We start from the raw sequence: 15931 nt of genomic DNA on the forward strand, positions 1-15931 counted from the left end.
CACCCCCGTCCATACTTAATTCTTCCCCCAACCCCTCTCTGCAGTACTCCATTTGCTATCCTACACCGCCCGCCATCACCCCACACACACACGCAAACACTCACACGCGGGACTCCTTTCCCCCTCCCTGCCTTTAGGATTCCCAGTCACTGCGGATACAGCTTTGGCCCCTCTCTGCTCTTTCTCAGCACTGGATGTTGTCTCTATGCTCTACGTGACTCCTTTTCCCAGACCCCTGGCCTCATCCCTCTGCTGAGTCCCTCTGCTGCTCCGGAGTCCTCAAGTCCCCCAACGCCACCTGAAATGCCATGGATCTTCACCCTGCCCTCCTGTCCAACCCTGGCAAACCGGACCAGACTCCTGTCTGAACCCCCGATCTCACCCCGCACCCCCCACCCCCTCGTCTTGTAGGGTGCAGTGCCCGCGCCGGGCGGGGGCGGCCAGATCGATCTACCCCCCTGCCACTTGGTTCCAGGTGCCAAGGCCTCTGGAACCGCCATTCCTCTCCACCCACTGCTGGCTGTCCCTTTTCCACTCCTCCTCCTCCTCCACTAGCTGGCCGGCCCCGACAGTGGGACCCTCTTTCCTCTGGGCTCCTCTGAGATCAGCCTGGATTTCCACTACCGCCTCCCTCTTCTCCTAGCTCCCCTTGTTGGGGCCCCGCCCTCTCCTGTCCCCTGCCCTCCACTCTCCTTCCTGCCCTGAGTGTCTCCAGTCACTTGCTCCCACTATGGGGGGCCACCCTCCTTTCAGTGTGCATGGAGGCCCCATGAGGAGGGACCCTCTTGCCGAGACCTTTCTTCAGGGACCTGTGGTCTCCCTTCCCTCCTGGGCGTGCGGCATCATCCTGCCTCTTCTCGAGGCGCCGCGCGTCTCTTCAAGGACCCCCGTGCCTGCCCTGGACCTGTATGGGACCATCCCTTCGCCACGGGGTTGTCCTCCCTGAACTGTCACGCCTCTTTTCCCTGCTCACCATCTTTCCATGCCCTCAGCAGGCTTCATTGTGCCCCGAAGCCATCTCCTCTCACTTGGTCCTGCCCGCGGCCGCCGCCCACCTTTCCCTTCCTCTTGGTTTAGCCATGGCCAGCCTCACCGTTCTTCCTGCCCTCTCGTCCTCATTCATCCAGCCCTTGCCCACCCACCCACCCATGAGGCTCATCACGCCCCTTCCCGGTCCTCTTCCTTCCCTCGCCTGTACTCTTTCCATCTCCTCTGCATCGGACCCTGCCCATCACCCTCGCCCTCCCGCCCCCACCTGCCCTGTCCACATCACACCTTTGCCCTCTGGGACTATAGCCTTCAGCCCTTCTTCTGGCCCCTCGCGCACAGCCCGACACCAGGGCGCCCAGTCCTCCGGACCTGCAAAGGGCCCTGGGTACTGCCCTGCACCCCTCCTCCTCTCCACCCTCTCCCAGGAGCCTTCTCTCGCCCCCATGCAAGTCTTCAGTGTGGCCTCCCTTCCCAGCTCCGCCTGCCTTCTGCCTGAACATCCCCCCAGGTGCACTCTGCTCTCATCAGCCCAAGCCATCCCAAGGTCGCCCCTTCAGCACTGCCCTCTCCCTCCGCCCTCCTCCTCCAGAGTCCTCGGCCCGGGCACCAGACCTTGGTGCTCCACTCCCTACTCGCCGAAGGTGCACCCCAACCCGCCTGCCCCCCATCCTTCCTGCTGACATTTAGGGTACATCCATTTGCTCGCTGTCTGCCTGGCCGAGGGTCCCTCACCCCCGTTCTGACATTCTGGACCACTCTGATGCTTCCTCCACCTACCCAACTGGGGCTCATCTGCTCCCGCTTCACCTCTCTCTGTCTGCCCGGCTCTCCACTCTACCCCCCTTCCACCCAGTGATGCTCCCCCGAGGATCCCTGACTCCCAAGGCGGGCCTATCAACAACATGTTTGGGGTGTGTTTTTGGGTTTAGTTTTTCAATGATTTTTTTGGTTTTGTTGTTGTATTGAGCAGGGCACTGCTCCCCCCTTAGATGTTGTGATAGGCCTCCCTTGGGGGCCATTCCCGCCACCCACCCTCGGGTGGACCCCCCCCCCACCCCGGGGAACAATCACTGCAGTGGAAGCCCAACCTGTCTCTTGTCCCACTCACCCTCGTGCCTCCGTCCTTCTACCGCTTGTCCCTCACCCATTTTCCTGAAAGAGCCCAGTATTCTCACACTGTCCCCACACTGTCCGCCCTGAGCCCCTACCCCCGTCCATACTTAATTCTTCCCCCAACCCCTCTCTGCAGTACTCCATTTGCTATCCTACACCGCCCGCCATCACCCCACACACACACGCAAACACTCACACGCGGGACTCCTTTCCCCCTCCCTGCCTTTAGGATTCCCAGTCACTGCGGATACAGCTTTGGCCCCTCTCTGCTCTTTCTCAGCACTGGATGTTGTCTCTATGCTCTACGTGACTCCTTTTCCCAGACCCCTGGCCTCATCCCTCTGCTGAGTCCCTCTGCTGCTCTGGAGTCCTCAAGTCTCCCAACGCCACCTGAAATGCCATGGATCTTCACCCTGCCCTCCTGTCCAACCCTGGCAAACCGGACCAGACTCCTGTCTGAACCCCCGATCTCACCCCGCACCCCCCAACCCCTCGTCTTGTAGGGTGCAGTGCCCGCGCCGGGCGGGGACGGGCCAGATCGATCTACCCCCCTGCCACTTGGTTCCAGGTGCCAAGGCCTCTGGAACCGCCATTCCTCTCCACCCACTGCTGGCTGTCCCTTTTCCACTCCTCCTCCTCCTCTACTAGCTGGCCGGCCCCGACAGTGGGACCCTCTTTCCTCTGGGCTCCTCTGAGATCAGCCTGGATTTCCACTACCGCCTCCCTCTTCTCCTAGCTCCCCTTGTTGGGGCCCCGCCCTCTCCTATCCCCTGCCCTCCACTCTCCTTCCTGCCCTGAGTGTCTCCAGTCACTTGCTCCCACTATGGGGGGCCACCCTCCTTTCAGTGTGCATGGAGGCCCCATGAGGAGGGACCCTCTTGCCGAGACCTTTCTTCAGGGACCTGTGGTCTCCCTTCCCTCCTGGGCGTGCGGCATCATCCTGCCTCTTCTCGAGGCGCCGCGCGTCTCTTCAAGGACCCCCGTGCCTGCCCTGGACCTGTATGGGACCATCCCTTCGCCACGGGGTTGTCCTCCCTGAACTGTCACGCCTCTTTTCCCTGGTCACCATCTTTCCATGCCCTCAGCAGGCTTCATTGTGCCCCGAAGCCATCTCCTCTCACTTGGTCCTGCCCGCGGCCGCCGCCCACCTTTCCCTTCCTCTTGGTTTAGCCATGGCCAGCCTCACCGTTCTTCCTGCCCTCTCGTCCGCATTCATCCCGCCCTTGCCCACCCACCCACCCACCCATGAGGCTCATCACGCCCCTTCCCGGTCCTCTTCCTTCCCTCGCCTGTACTCTTTCCATCTCCTCTGCATCGGACCCTGCCCATCACCCTCGCCCTCCCGCCCCCACCTGCCCTGTCCACATCACACCTTTGCCCTCTGGGTCTGTAGCCTTCAGCCCTCCCTCTGGCCCCTCGCGCACAGCCCGACACCAGGGCGCCCAGTTCTCCGGACCTGCAAAGGGCCCTGGGTACTGCCCTGCACCCCTCCTCCTCTCCACCCTCTCCCAGGAGCCTTCTCTCGCCCCCATGCAAGTCTTCAGTGTGGCCTCCCTTCCCAGCTCCGCCTGCCTTCTGCCTGAACATCCCCCCAGGTGCACTCTGCTCTCATCAGCCCAAGCCATCCCAAGGTCGCCCCTTCAGCACTGCCCTCTCCCTCCGCCCTCCTCCTCCAGAGTCCTCGGCCCGGGCACCAGACCTTGGTGCTCCACTCCCTACTCACCGAAGGTGCACCCCAACCCGCCTGCCCCCCCATCCTTCCTGCTGACATTTAGGGTACATCCATTTGCTCGCTGTCTGCCTGGCCCAGGGTCCCTCGCCCCCGTTCTGACATTCTGGACCACTCTGATGCTTCCTCCACCTACCCAACTGGGGCTCATCTGCTCCCGCTTCACCTCTCTCTGTCTGCCCGGCTCTCCACTCTACCCCCCTTCCACCCAGTGATGCTCCCCCGAGGATCCCTGACTCCCAAGGCGGGCCTATCAACAACATGTTTGGGGTGTGTTTTTGGGTTTAGTTTTTCAATGATTTTTTTGGTTTTGTTGTTGTATTGAGCAGGGCACTGCTCCCCCCTTAGATGTTGTGATAGGCCTCCCTTGGGGGCCATTCCCGCCACCCACCCTCGGGTGGACCCCCCCCCCCACCCCGGGGAACAATCACTGCAGTGGAAGCCCAACCTGTCTCTTGTCCCACTCACCCTCGTGCCTCCGGCCTTCTACCGCTTGTCCCTCACCCATTTTCCTGAAAGAGCCCAGTATTCTCACACTGTCCCCACACTGTCCGCCCTGAGCATCCCACCCCCGTCCATACTTAAGTCTTCCCCCAACCCCTCTCTGCAGTACTCCATTTGCTATCCTGCACCGCCCGCCATCACCCCACACACACACGCAAACACTCACACGCGGGACTCCTTTCCCCCTCCCTGCCTTTAGGATTCCCAGTCACTGCGGATACAGCTTTGGCCCCTCTCTGCTCTTTCTCAGCACTGGATGTTGTCTCTATGCTCTACGTGACTCCTTTTCCCAGACCCCTGGCCTCATCCCTCTGCTGAGCCCCTCTGCTGCTCCGGAGTCCTCAAGTCCCCCAACGCCACCTGAAATGCCATGGATCTTAACCCTGCCCTCCTGTCCAACCCTGGCAAACCGGACCAGACTCCTGTCTGAACCCCCGATCTCACCCCGCACCCCCCACCCCCTCGTCTTGTAGGGTGCAGTGCCCGCGCCGGGCGGGGGCGGGCCAGATCGATCTACCCCCCTGCCACTTGGTTCCAGGTGCCAAGGCCTCTGGAACCGCCATTCCTCTCCACCCACTGCTGGCTGTCCCTTTTCCACTCCTCCTCCTCCTCCACTAGCTGGCCGGCCCCGACAGTGGGACCCTCTTTCCTCTGGGCTCCTCTGAGATCAGCCTGGATTTCCACTACCGCCTCCCTCTTCTCCTAGCTCCCCTTGTTGGGGCCCCCGCCCTCTCCTGTCCCCTGCCCTCCACTCTCCTTCCTGCCCTGAGTGTCTCCAGTCACTTGCTCCCACTATGGGGGGCCACCCTCCTTTCAGTGTGCATGGAGGCCCCATGAGGAGGGACCCTCTTGCCGAGACCTTTCTTCAGGGACCTGTGGTCTCCCTTCCCTCCTGGGCGTGCGGCATCATCCTGCCTCTTCTCGAGGCGCCGCGCGTCTCTTCAAGGACCCCCGTGCCTGCCCTGGACCTGTATGGGACCATCCCTTCGCCACGGGGTTGTCCTCCCTGAACTGTCACGCCTCTTTTCCCTGCTCACCATCTTTCCATGCCCTCAGCAGGCTTCATTGTGCCCCGAAGCCATCTCCTCTCACTTGGTCCTGCCCGCGGCCGCCGCCCACCTTTCCCTTCCTCTTGGTTTAGCCATGGCCAGCCTCACCGTTCTTCCTGCCCTCTCGTCCTCATTCATCCAGCCCTTGCCCACCCACCCACCCATGAGGCTCATCACGCCCCTTCCCGGTCCTCTTCCTTCCCTCGCCTGTACTCTTTCCATCTCCTCTGCATCGGACCCTTCCCATCACCCTCGCCCTCCCGCCCCCACCTGCCCTGTCCACATCACACCTTTGCCCTCTGGGACTGTAGCCTTCAGCCCTCCCTCTGGCCCCTCGCGCACAGCCCGACACCAGGGCGCCCAGTCCTCCGGACCTGCAAAGGGCCCTGGGTACTGCCCTGCACCCCTCCTCCTCTCCACCCTCTCCCAGGAGCCTTCTCTCACCCCCATGCAAGTCTTCAGTGTGGCCTCCCATCCCAGCTCCGCCTGCCTTCTGCCTGAACATCCCCCCAGGTGCACTCTGCTCTCATCAGCCCAAGCCATCCCAAGGTCGCCCCTTCAGCACTGCCCTCTCCCTCCGCCCTCCTCCTCCAGAGTCCTCGGCCCGGGCACCAGACCTTGGTGCTCCACTCCCTACTCGCCGAAGGTGCACCCCAACCCGCCTGCCCCCCATCCTTTCTGCTGACATTTAGGGTACATCCATTTGCTCGCTGTCTGCCTGGCCGAGGGTCCCTCGCCCCCGTTCTGACATTCTGGACCACTCTGATGCTTCCTCCACCTACCCAACTGGGGCTCATCTGCTCCCGCTTCACCTCTCTCTGTCTGCCCGGCTCTCCACTCTACCCCCCTTCCACCCAGTGATGCTCCCCCGAGGATCCCTGACTCCCAAGGCGGGCCTATCAACAACATGTTTGGGGTGTGTTTTTGGGTTTAGTTTTTCAATGATTTTTTTGGTTTTGTTGTTTATTGAGCAGGGCACTGCTCCCCCCTTAGATGTTGTGATAGGCCTCCCTTGGGGGCCATTCCCGCCACCCACCCTCGGGTGGACCCCCCCCCCACCCCGGGGAACAATCACTGCAGTGGAAGCCCAACCTGTCTCTTGTCCCACTCACCCTCGTGCCTCCGGCCTTCTACCGCTTGTCCCTCACCCATTTTCCTGAAAGAGCCCAGTATTCTCACACTGTCCCCACACTGTCCGCCCTGAGCAACCCACCCCCGTCCATCCTTAAGTCTTCCCCCAACCCCTCTCTGCAGTACTCCATTTGCTATCCTGCACCGCCCGCCATCACCCCACACACACACGCAAACACTCACACGCGGGACTCCTTTCCCCCTCCCTGCCTTTAGGATTCCCAGTCACTGCGGATACAGCTTTGGCCCCTCTCTGCTCTTTCTCAGCACTGGATGTTGTCTCTATGCTCTACGTGACTCCTTTTCCCAGACCCCTGGCCTCATCCCTCTGCTGAGCCCCTCTGCTGCTCCGGAGTCCTCAAGTCCCCCAACGCCACCTGAAATGCCATGGATCTTCACCCTGCCCTCCTGTCCAACCCTGGCAAACCGGACCAGACTCCTGTCTGAACCCCCGATCTCACCCCGCACCCCCCACCCCCTCGTCTTGTAGGGTGCAGTGCCCGCGCCGGGCGGGGGCGGGCCAGATCGATCTACCCCCCTGCCACTTGGTTCCAGGTGCCAAGGCCTCTGGAACCGCCATTCCTCTCCACCCACTGCTGGCTGTCCCTTTTCCACTCCTCCTCCTCCTCCACTAGCTGGCCGGCCCCGACAGTGGGACCCTCTTTCCTCTGGGCTCCTCTGAGATCAGCCTGGATTTCCACTACCGCCTCCCTCTTCTCCTAGCTCCCCTTGTTGGGGCCCCGCCCTCTCCTGTCCCCTGCCCTCCACTCTCCTTCCTGCCCTGAGTGTCTCCAGTCACTTGCTCCCACTATGGGGGGCCACCCTCCTTTCAGTGTGCATGGAGGCCCCATGAGGAGGGACCCTCTTGCCGAGACCTTTCTTCAGGGACCTGTGGTCTCCCTTCCCTCCTGGGCGTGCGGCATCATCCTGCCTCTTCTCGAGGCGCCGCGCGTTTCTTCAACGACCCCCGTGCCTGCCCTGGACCTGTATGGGACCATCCCTTCGCCACGGGGTTGTCCTCCCTGAACTGTCACGCCTCTTTTCCCTGCTCACCATCTTTCCATGCCCTCAGCAGGCTTCATTGTGCCCCGAAGCCATCTCCTCTCACTTGGTCCTGCCCGCGGCCGCCGCCCACCTTTCCCTTCCTCTTGGTTTAGCCATGGCCAGCCTCAGCGTTCTTCCTGCCCTCTCGTCCTCATTCATCCAGCCCTTGCCCACCCACCCACCCATGAGGCTCATCACGCCCCTTCCCGGTCCTCTTCCTTCCCTCGCCTGTACTCTTTCCATCTCCTCTGCATCGGACCCTGCCCATCACCCTCGCCCTCCCGCCCCCACCTGCCCTGTCCACATCACACCTTTGCCCTCTGGGACTGTAGCCTTCAGCCCTCCCTCTGGCCCCTCGCGCACAGCCCGACACCAGGGCGCCCAGTCCTCCGGACCTGCAAAGGGCCCTGGGTACTGCCCTGCACCCCTCCTCCTCTCCACCCTCTCCCAGGAGCCTTCTCTCGCCCCCATGCAAGTCTTCAGTGTGGCCTCCCATCCCAGCTCCGCCTGCCTTCTGCCTGAACATCCCCCCAGGTGCACTCTGCTCTCATCAGCCCAAGCCATCCCAAGGTCGCCCCTTCAGCACTGCCCTCTCCCTCCGCCCTCCTCCTCCAGAGTCCTCGGCCCGGGCACCAGACCTTGGTGCTCCACTCCCTACTCGCCGAAGGTGCACCCCAACCCGCCTGCCCCCCATCCTTTCTGCTGACATTTAGGGTACATCCATTTGCTCGCTGTCTGCCTGGCCGAGGGTCCCTCGCCCCCGTTCTGACATTCTGGACCACTCTGATGCTTCCTCCACCTACCCAACTGGGGCTCATCTGCTCCCGCTTCACCTCTCTCTGTCTGCCCGGCTCTCCACTCTACCCCCCTTCCACCCAGTGATGCTCCCCCGAGGATCCCTGACTCCCAAGGCGGGCCTATCAACAACATGTTTGGGGTGTGTTTTTGGGTTTAGTTTTTCAATGATTTTTTTGGTTTTGTTGTTTATTGAGCAGGGCACTGCTCCCCCCTTAGATGTTGTGATAGGCCTCCCTTGGGGGCCATTCCCGCCACCCACCCTCGGGTGGACCCCCCCCCCACCCCGGGGAACAATCACTGCAGTGGAAGCCCAACCTGTCTCTTGTCCCACTCACCCTCGTGCCTCCGGCCTTCTACCGCTTGTCCCTCACCCATTTTCCTGAAAGAGCCCAGTATTCTCACACTGTCCCCACACTGTCCGCCCTGAGCAACCCACCCCCGTCCATCCTTAAGTCTTCCCCCAACCCCTCTCTGCAGTACTCCATTTGCTATCCTGCACCGCCCGCCATCACCCCACACACACACGCAAACACTCACACGCGGGACTCCTTTCCCCCTCCCTGCCTTTAGGATTCCCAGTCACTGCGGATACAGCTTTGGCCCCTCTCTGCTCTTTCTCAGCACTGGATGTTGTCTCTATGCTCTACGTGACTCCTTTTCCCAGACCCCTGGCCTCATCCCTCTGCTGAGCCCCTCTGCTGCTCCGGAGTCCTCAAGTCCCCCAACGCCACCTGAAATGCCATGGATCTTCACCCTGCCCTCCTGTCCAACCCTGGCAAACCGGACCAGACTCCTGTCTGAACCCCCGATCTCACCCCGCACCCCCCACCCCCTCGTCTTGTAGGGTGCAGTGCCCGCGCCGGGCGGGGGCGGGCCAGATCGATCTACCCCCCTGCCACTTGGTTCCAGGTGCCAAGGCCTCTGGAACCGCCATTCCTCTCCACCCACTGCTGGCTGTCCCTTTTCCACTCCTCCTCCTCCTCCACTAGCTGGCCGGCCCCGACAGTGGGACCCTCTTTCCTCTGGGCTCCTCTGAGATCAGCCTGGATTTCCACTACCGCCTCCCTCTTCTCCTAGCTCCCCTTGTTGGGGCCCCGCCCTCTCCTGTCCCCTGCCCTCCACTCTCCTTCCTGCCCTGAGTGTCTCCAGTCACTTGCTCCCACTATGGGGGGCCACCCTCCTTTCAGTGTGCATGGAGGCCCCATGAGGAGGGACCCTCTTGCCGAGACCTTTCTTCAGGGACCTGTGGTCTCCCTTCCCTCCTGGGCGTGCGGCATCATCCTGCCTCTTCTCGAGGCGCCGCGCGTCTCTTCAAGGACCCCCGTGCCTGCCCTGGACCTGTATGGGACCATCCCTTCGCCACGGGGTTGTCCTCCCTGAACTGTCACGCCTCTTTTCCCTGCTCACCATCTTTCCATGCCCTCAGCAGGCTTCATTGTGCCCCGAAGCCATCTCCTCTCACTTGGTCCTGCCCGCGGCCGCCGCCCACCTTTCCCTTCCTCTTGGTTTAGCCATGGCCAGCCTCAGCGTTCTTCCTGCCCTCTCGTCCTCATTCATCCAGCCCTTGCCCACCCACCCACCCATGAGGCTCATCACGCCCCTTCCCGGTCCTCTTCCTTCCCTCGCCTGTACTCTTTCCATCTCCTCTGCATCGGACCCTGCCCATCACCCTCGCCCTCCCGCCCCCACCTGCCCTGTCCACATCACACCTTTGCCCTCTGGGACTGTAGCCTTCAGCCCTCCCTCTGGCCCCTCGCGCACAGCCCGACACCAGGGCGCCCAGTCCTCCGGACCTGCAAAGGGCCCTGGGTACTGCCCTGCACCCCTCCTCCTCTCCACCCTCTCCCAGGAGCCTTCTCTCGCCCCCATGCAAGTCTTCAGTGTGGCCTCCCATCCCAGCTTCGCCTGCCTTCTGCCTGAACATCCCCCCAGGTGCACTCTGTTCTCATCAGCCCAAGCCATCCCAAGGTCGCCCCTTCAGCACTGCCCTCTCCCTCCGCCCTCCTCCTCCAGAGTCCTCGGCCCGGGCACCAGACCTTGGTGCTCCACTCCCTACTCGCCGAAGGTGCACCCCAACCCGCCTGCCCCCCATCCTTTCTGCTGACATTTAGGGTACATCCATTTGCTCGCTGTCTGCCTGGCCGAGGGTCCCTCGCCCCCGTTCTGACATTCTGGACCACTCTGATGCTTCCTCCACCTACCCAACTGGGGCTCATCTGCTCCCGCTTCACCTCTCTCTGTCTGCCCGGCTCTCCACTCTACCCCCCTTCCACCCAGTGATGCTCCCCCGAGGATCCCTGACTCCCAAGGCGGGCCTATCAACAACATGTTTGGGGTGTGTTTTTGGGTTTAGTTTTTCAATGATTTTTTTGGTTTTGTTGTTTATTGAGCAGGGCACTGCTCCCCCCTTAGATGTTGTGATAGGCCTCCCTTGGGGGCCATTCCCGCCACCCACCCTCGGGTGGACCCCCCCCCCCACCCCGGGGAACAATCACTGCAGTGGAAGCCCAACCTGTCTCTTGTCCCACTCACCCTCGTGCCTCCGGCCTTCTACCGCTTGTCCCTCACCCATTTTCCTGAAAGAGCCCAATATTCTCACACTGTCCCCACACTGTCCGCCCTGAGCAACCCACCCCCGTCCATACTTAAGTCTTCCCCCAACCCCTCTCTGCAGTACTCCATTTCCTATCCTGCACCGCCCGCCATCACCCCACACACACACGCAAACACTCACACGCGGGACTCCTTTCCCCCTCCCTGCCTTTAGGATTCCCAGTCACTGCGGATACAGCTTTGGCCCCTCTCTGCTCTTTCTCAGCACTGGATGTTGTCTCTATGCTCTACGTGACTCCTTTTCCCAGACCCCTGGCCTCATCCCTCTGCTGAGTCCCTCTGCTGCTCCGGAGTCCTCAAGTCCCCCAACGCCACCTGAAATGCCATGGATCTTAACCCTGCCCTCCTGTCCAACCCTGGCAAACCGGACCAGACTCCTGTCTGAACCCCCGATCTCACCCCGCACCCCCCACCCCCTCGTCTTGTAGGGTGCAGTGCCCGCGCCGGGCGGGGGCGGGCCAGATCGTTCTACCCCCCTGCCACTTGGTTCCAGGTGCCAAGGCCTCTGGAACCGCCATTCCTCTCCACCCACTGCTGGCTGTCCCTTTTCCACTCCTCCTCCTCCTCCACTAGCTGGCCGGCCCCGACAGTGGGACCCTCTTTCCTCTGGGCTCCTCTGAGATCAGCCTGGATTTCCACTACCGCCTCCCTCTTCTCCTAGCTCCCCTTGTTGGGGCCCCGCCCTCTCCTGTCCCCTGCCCTCCACTCTCCTTCCTGCCCTGAGTGTCTCCAGTCACTTGCTCCCACTATGGGGGGCCACCCTCCTTTCAGTGTGCATGGAGGCCCCATGAGGAGGGACCCTCTTGCCGAGACCTTTCTTCAGGGACCTGTGGTCTCCCTTCCCTCCTGGGCGTGCGGCATCATCCTGCCTCTTCTCGAGGCGCCGCGCGTCTCTTCAAGGACCCCCGTGCCTACCCTGGACCTGTATGGGACCATCCCTTCGCCACGGGGTTGTCCTCCCTGAACTGTCACGCCTCTTTTCCCTGCTCACCATCTTTCCATGCCCTCAGCAGGCTTCATTGTGCCCCGAAGCCATCTCCTCTCACTTGGTCCTGCCCGCGGCCGCCGCCCACCTTTCCCTTCCTCTTGGTTTAGCCATGGCCAGCCTCACCGTTCTTCCTGCCCTCTCGTCCTCATTCATCCAGCCCTTGCCCACCCACCCACCCATGAGGCTCATCACGCCCCTTCCCGGTCCTCTTCCTTCCCTCGCCTGTACTCTTTCCATCTCCTCTGCATCGGACCCTGCCCATCACCCTCGCCCTCCCGCCCCCACCTGCCCTGTCCACATCACACCTTTGCCCTCTGGGACTGTAGCCTTCAGCCCTCCCTCTGGCCCCTCGCGCACAGCCCGACACCAGGGCGCCCAGTCCTCCGGACCTGCAAAGGGCCCTGGGTACTGCCCTGCACCCCTCCGCCTCTCCACCCTCTCCCAGGAGCCTTCTCTCGCCCCCATGCAAGTCTTCAGTGTGGCCTCCCACCCCAGCTCCGCCTGCCTTCTGCCTGAACATCCCCCCAGGTGCACTCTGCTCTCATCAGCCCAAGCCATCCCAAGGTCGCCCCTTCAGCACTGCCCTCTCCCTCCGCCCTCCTCCTCCAGAGTCCTCGGCCCGGGCACCAGACCTTGGTGCTCCACTCCCTACTCGCCGAAGGTGCACCCCAACCCGCCTGCCCCCCATCCTTTCTGCTGACATTTAGGGTACATCCATTTGCTCGCTGTCTGCCTGGCCCAGGGTCCCTCGCCCCCGTTCTGACATTCTGGACCACACTGATGCTTCTTCCACCTACCCAACTGGGGCTCATCTGCTCCCTCTTCACCTCCCTTGTCTGCCCGGCTCTCCACTCTACCCCCCTTCCACCCAGTGATGCTCCCCCGAGGATCCCTGACTCCCAAGGCGGGCCTATCAACAACATGTTTGGGGTGTGTTTTTGGGTTTAGTTTTTCAATGATTTTTTTGGTTTTGTTGTTGTATAGAGCAGGGCACTGCTCCCCCCTTAGATGTTGTGATAGGCCTCCCTTGGGGGCCATTCCCGCCACCCACCCTCGGGTGGACCCCCCCCCCACCCCGGGGAACAATCACTGCAGTGGAAGCCCAACCTGTCTCTTGTCCCACTCACCCTCGTGCCTCCGGCCTTCTACCTCTTGTCCCTCACCCATTTTCCTGAAAGAGCCCAGTATTCTCACACTGTCCCCACACTGTCCGCCCTGAGCAACCCACCCCCGTCCATACTTAAGTCTTCCCCCAACCCCTCTCTGCAGTACTCCATTTGCTATCCTGCACCGCCCGCCATCACCCCACACACACACGCAAACACTCACACGCGGGACTCCTTTCCCCCTCCCTGCCTTTAGGATTCCCAGTCACTGCGGATACAGCTTTGGCCCCTCTCTGCTCTTTCTCAGCACTGGATGTTGTCTCTATGCTCTACGTGACTCCTTTTCCCAGACCCCTGGCCTCATCCCTCTGCTGAGCCCCTCTGCTGCTCCGGAGTCCTCAAGTCCCCCAACGCCACCTGAAATGCCATGGATCTTAACCCTGCCCTCCTGTCCAACCCTGGCAAACCGGACCAGACTCCTGTCTGAACCCCCGATCTCACCCCGCACCCCCCACCCCCTCGTCTTGTAGGGTGCAGTGCCCGCGCCGGGCGGGGGCGGGCCAGATCGTTCTACCCCCCTGCCACTTGGTTCCAGGTGCCAAGGCCTCTGGAACCGCCATTCCTCTCCACCCACTGCTGGCTGTCCCTTTTCCACTCCTCCTCCTTCTCCGCTAGCTGGCCGGCCCCGACAGTGGGACCCTCTTTCCTCTGGGCTCCTCTGAGATCAGCCTGGATTTCCACTACCGCCTCCCTCTTCTCCTAGCTCCCCTTGTTGGGGCCCCGCCCTCTCCTGTCCCCTGCCCTCCACTCTCCTTCCTGCCCTGAGTGTCTCCAGTCACTTGCTCCCACTATTGGGGGCCACCCTCCTTTCAGTGTGCATGGAGGCCCCATGAGGAGGGACCCTCTTGCCGAGACCTTTCTTCAGGGACCTGTGGTCTCCCTTCCCTCCTGGGCGTGCGGCATCATCCTGCCTCTTCTCGAGGCGCCGCGCGTCTCTTCAAGGACCCCCGTGCCTGCCCTGGACCTGTATGGGACCATCCCTTCGCCACGGGGTTGTCCTCCCTGAACTGTCACACCTCTTTTCCCTGCTCACCATCTTTCCATGCCCTCCGCAGGCTACATTGTGCCCCGAAGCCATCTCCTCTCACTTGGTCCTGCCCGCGGCCGCCGCCCACCTTTCCCTTCCTCTTGGTTTAGCCATGGCCAGCCTCACCGTTCTTCCTGCCCTCTTGTCCTCATTCATCCAGCCCTTGCCCACCCACCCACCCATGAGGCTCATCACGCCCCTTCCCGGTCCTCTTCCTTCCCTCGCCTGTACTCTTTCCATCTCCTCTGCATCGGACCCTGCCCATCACCCTCGCCCTCCCGCCCCCACCTGCCCTGTCCACATCACACCTTTGCCCTCTGGGACTGTAGCCTTCAGCCCTCCCTCTGGCCCCTCGCGCACAGCCCGACACCAGGGCGCCCAGTCCTCCGGACCTGCAAAGGGCCCTGGGTACTGCCCTGCACCCCTCCTCCTCTCCACCCTCTCCCAGGAGCCTTCTCTCGCCCCCATGCAAGTCTTCAGTGTGGCCTCCCATCCCAGCTCCGCCTGCCTTCTGCCTGAACATCCCCCCAGGTGCACTCTGCTCTCATCAGCCCAAGCCATCCCAAGGTCGCCCCTTCAGCACTGCCCTCTCCCTCCGCCCTCCTCCTCCAGAGTCCTCGGCCCGGGCACCAGACCTTGGTGCTCCACTCCCTACTCGCCGAAGGTGCACCCCAACCCGCCTGCCCCCCATCCTTTCTGCTGACATTTAGGGTACATCCATTTGCTCGCTGTCTGCCTGGCCGAGGGTCCCTCGCCCCCGTTCTGACATTCTGGACCACTCTGATGCTTCCTCCACCTACCCAACTGGGGCTCATCTGCTCCCGCTTCACCTCTCTCTGTCTGCCCGGCTCTCCACTCTACCCCCCTTCCACCCAGTGATGCTCCCCCGAGGATCCCTGACTCCCAAGGCGGGCCTATCAACAACATGTTTGGGGTGTGTTTTTGGGTTTAGTTTTTCAATGATTTTTTTGGTTTTGTTGTTTATTGAGCAGGGCACTGCTCCCCCCTTAGATGTTGTGATAGGCCTCCCTTGGGGGCCATTCCCGCCACCCACCCTCGGGTGGACCCCCCCCCCCACCCCGGGGAACAATCACTGCAGTGGAAGCCCAACCTGTCTCTTGTCCCACTCACCCTCGTGCCTCCGGCCTTCTACCGCTTGTCCCTCACCCATTTTCCTGAAAGAGCCCAGTATTCTCACACTGTCCCCACACTGTCCGCCCTGAGCAACCCACCCCCGTCCATCCTTAAGTCTTCCCCCAACCCCTCTCTGCAGTACTCCATTTGCTATCCTGCACCGCCCGCCATCACCCCACACACACACGCAAACACTCACACGCGGGACTCCTTTCCCCCTCCCTGCCTTTAGGATTCCCAGTCACTGCGGATACAGCTTTGGCCCCTCTCTGCTCTTTCTCAGCACTGGATGTTGTCTCTATGCTCTACGTGACTCCTTTTCCCAGACCCCTGGCCTCATCCCTCTGCTGAGCCCCTCTGCTGCTCCGGAGTCCTCAAGTCCCCCAACGCCACCTGAAATGCCATGGATCTTCACCCTGCCCTCCTGTCCAACCCTGGCAAACCGGACCAGACTCCTGTCTGAACCCCCGATCTCACCCCGCACCCCCCACCCCCTCGTCTTGTAGGGTGCAGTGCCCGCGCCGGGCGGGGGCGGGCCAGATCGATCTACCCCCCTGCCACTTGGTTCCAGGTGCCAAGGCCTCTGGAACCGCCATTCCTCTCCACCCACTGCTGGCTGTCCCTTTTCCACTCCTCCTCCTCCTC

General features: G+C 62.1%; 1 protein-coding gene across 1 annotated transcript in view; it reads left to right on the plus strand.

The window, feature by feature from the left end:
* Positions 1–15931, plus strand: part of COPG2 (coat protein complex I subunit gamma 2) — a 267346-nt gene that overhangs the window by 170167 nt on the left and 81248 nt on the right. The window lies entirely within an intron of this gene.

The sequence above is a fragment of the Miniopterus natalensis genome, chromosome 10 (assembly GCF_054644295.1).
Source record: "Miniopterus natalensis isolate mMinNat1 chromosome 10, mMinNat1.hap1, whole genome shotgun sequence".
Classification (NCBI taxonomy): Eukaryota; Metazoa; Chordata; class Mammalia; order Chiroptera; family Miniopteridae; genus Miniopterus; species Miniopterus natalensis.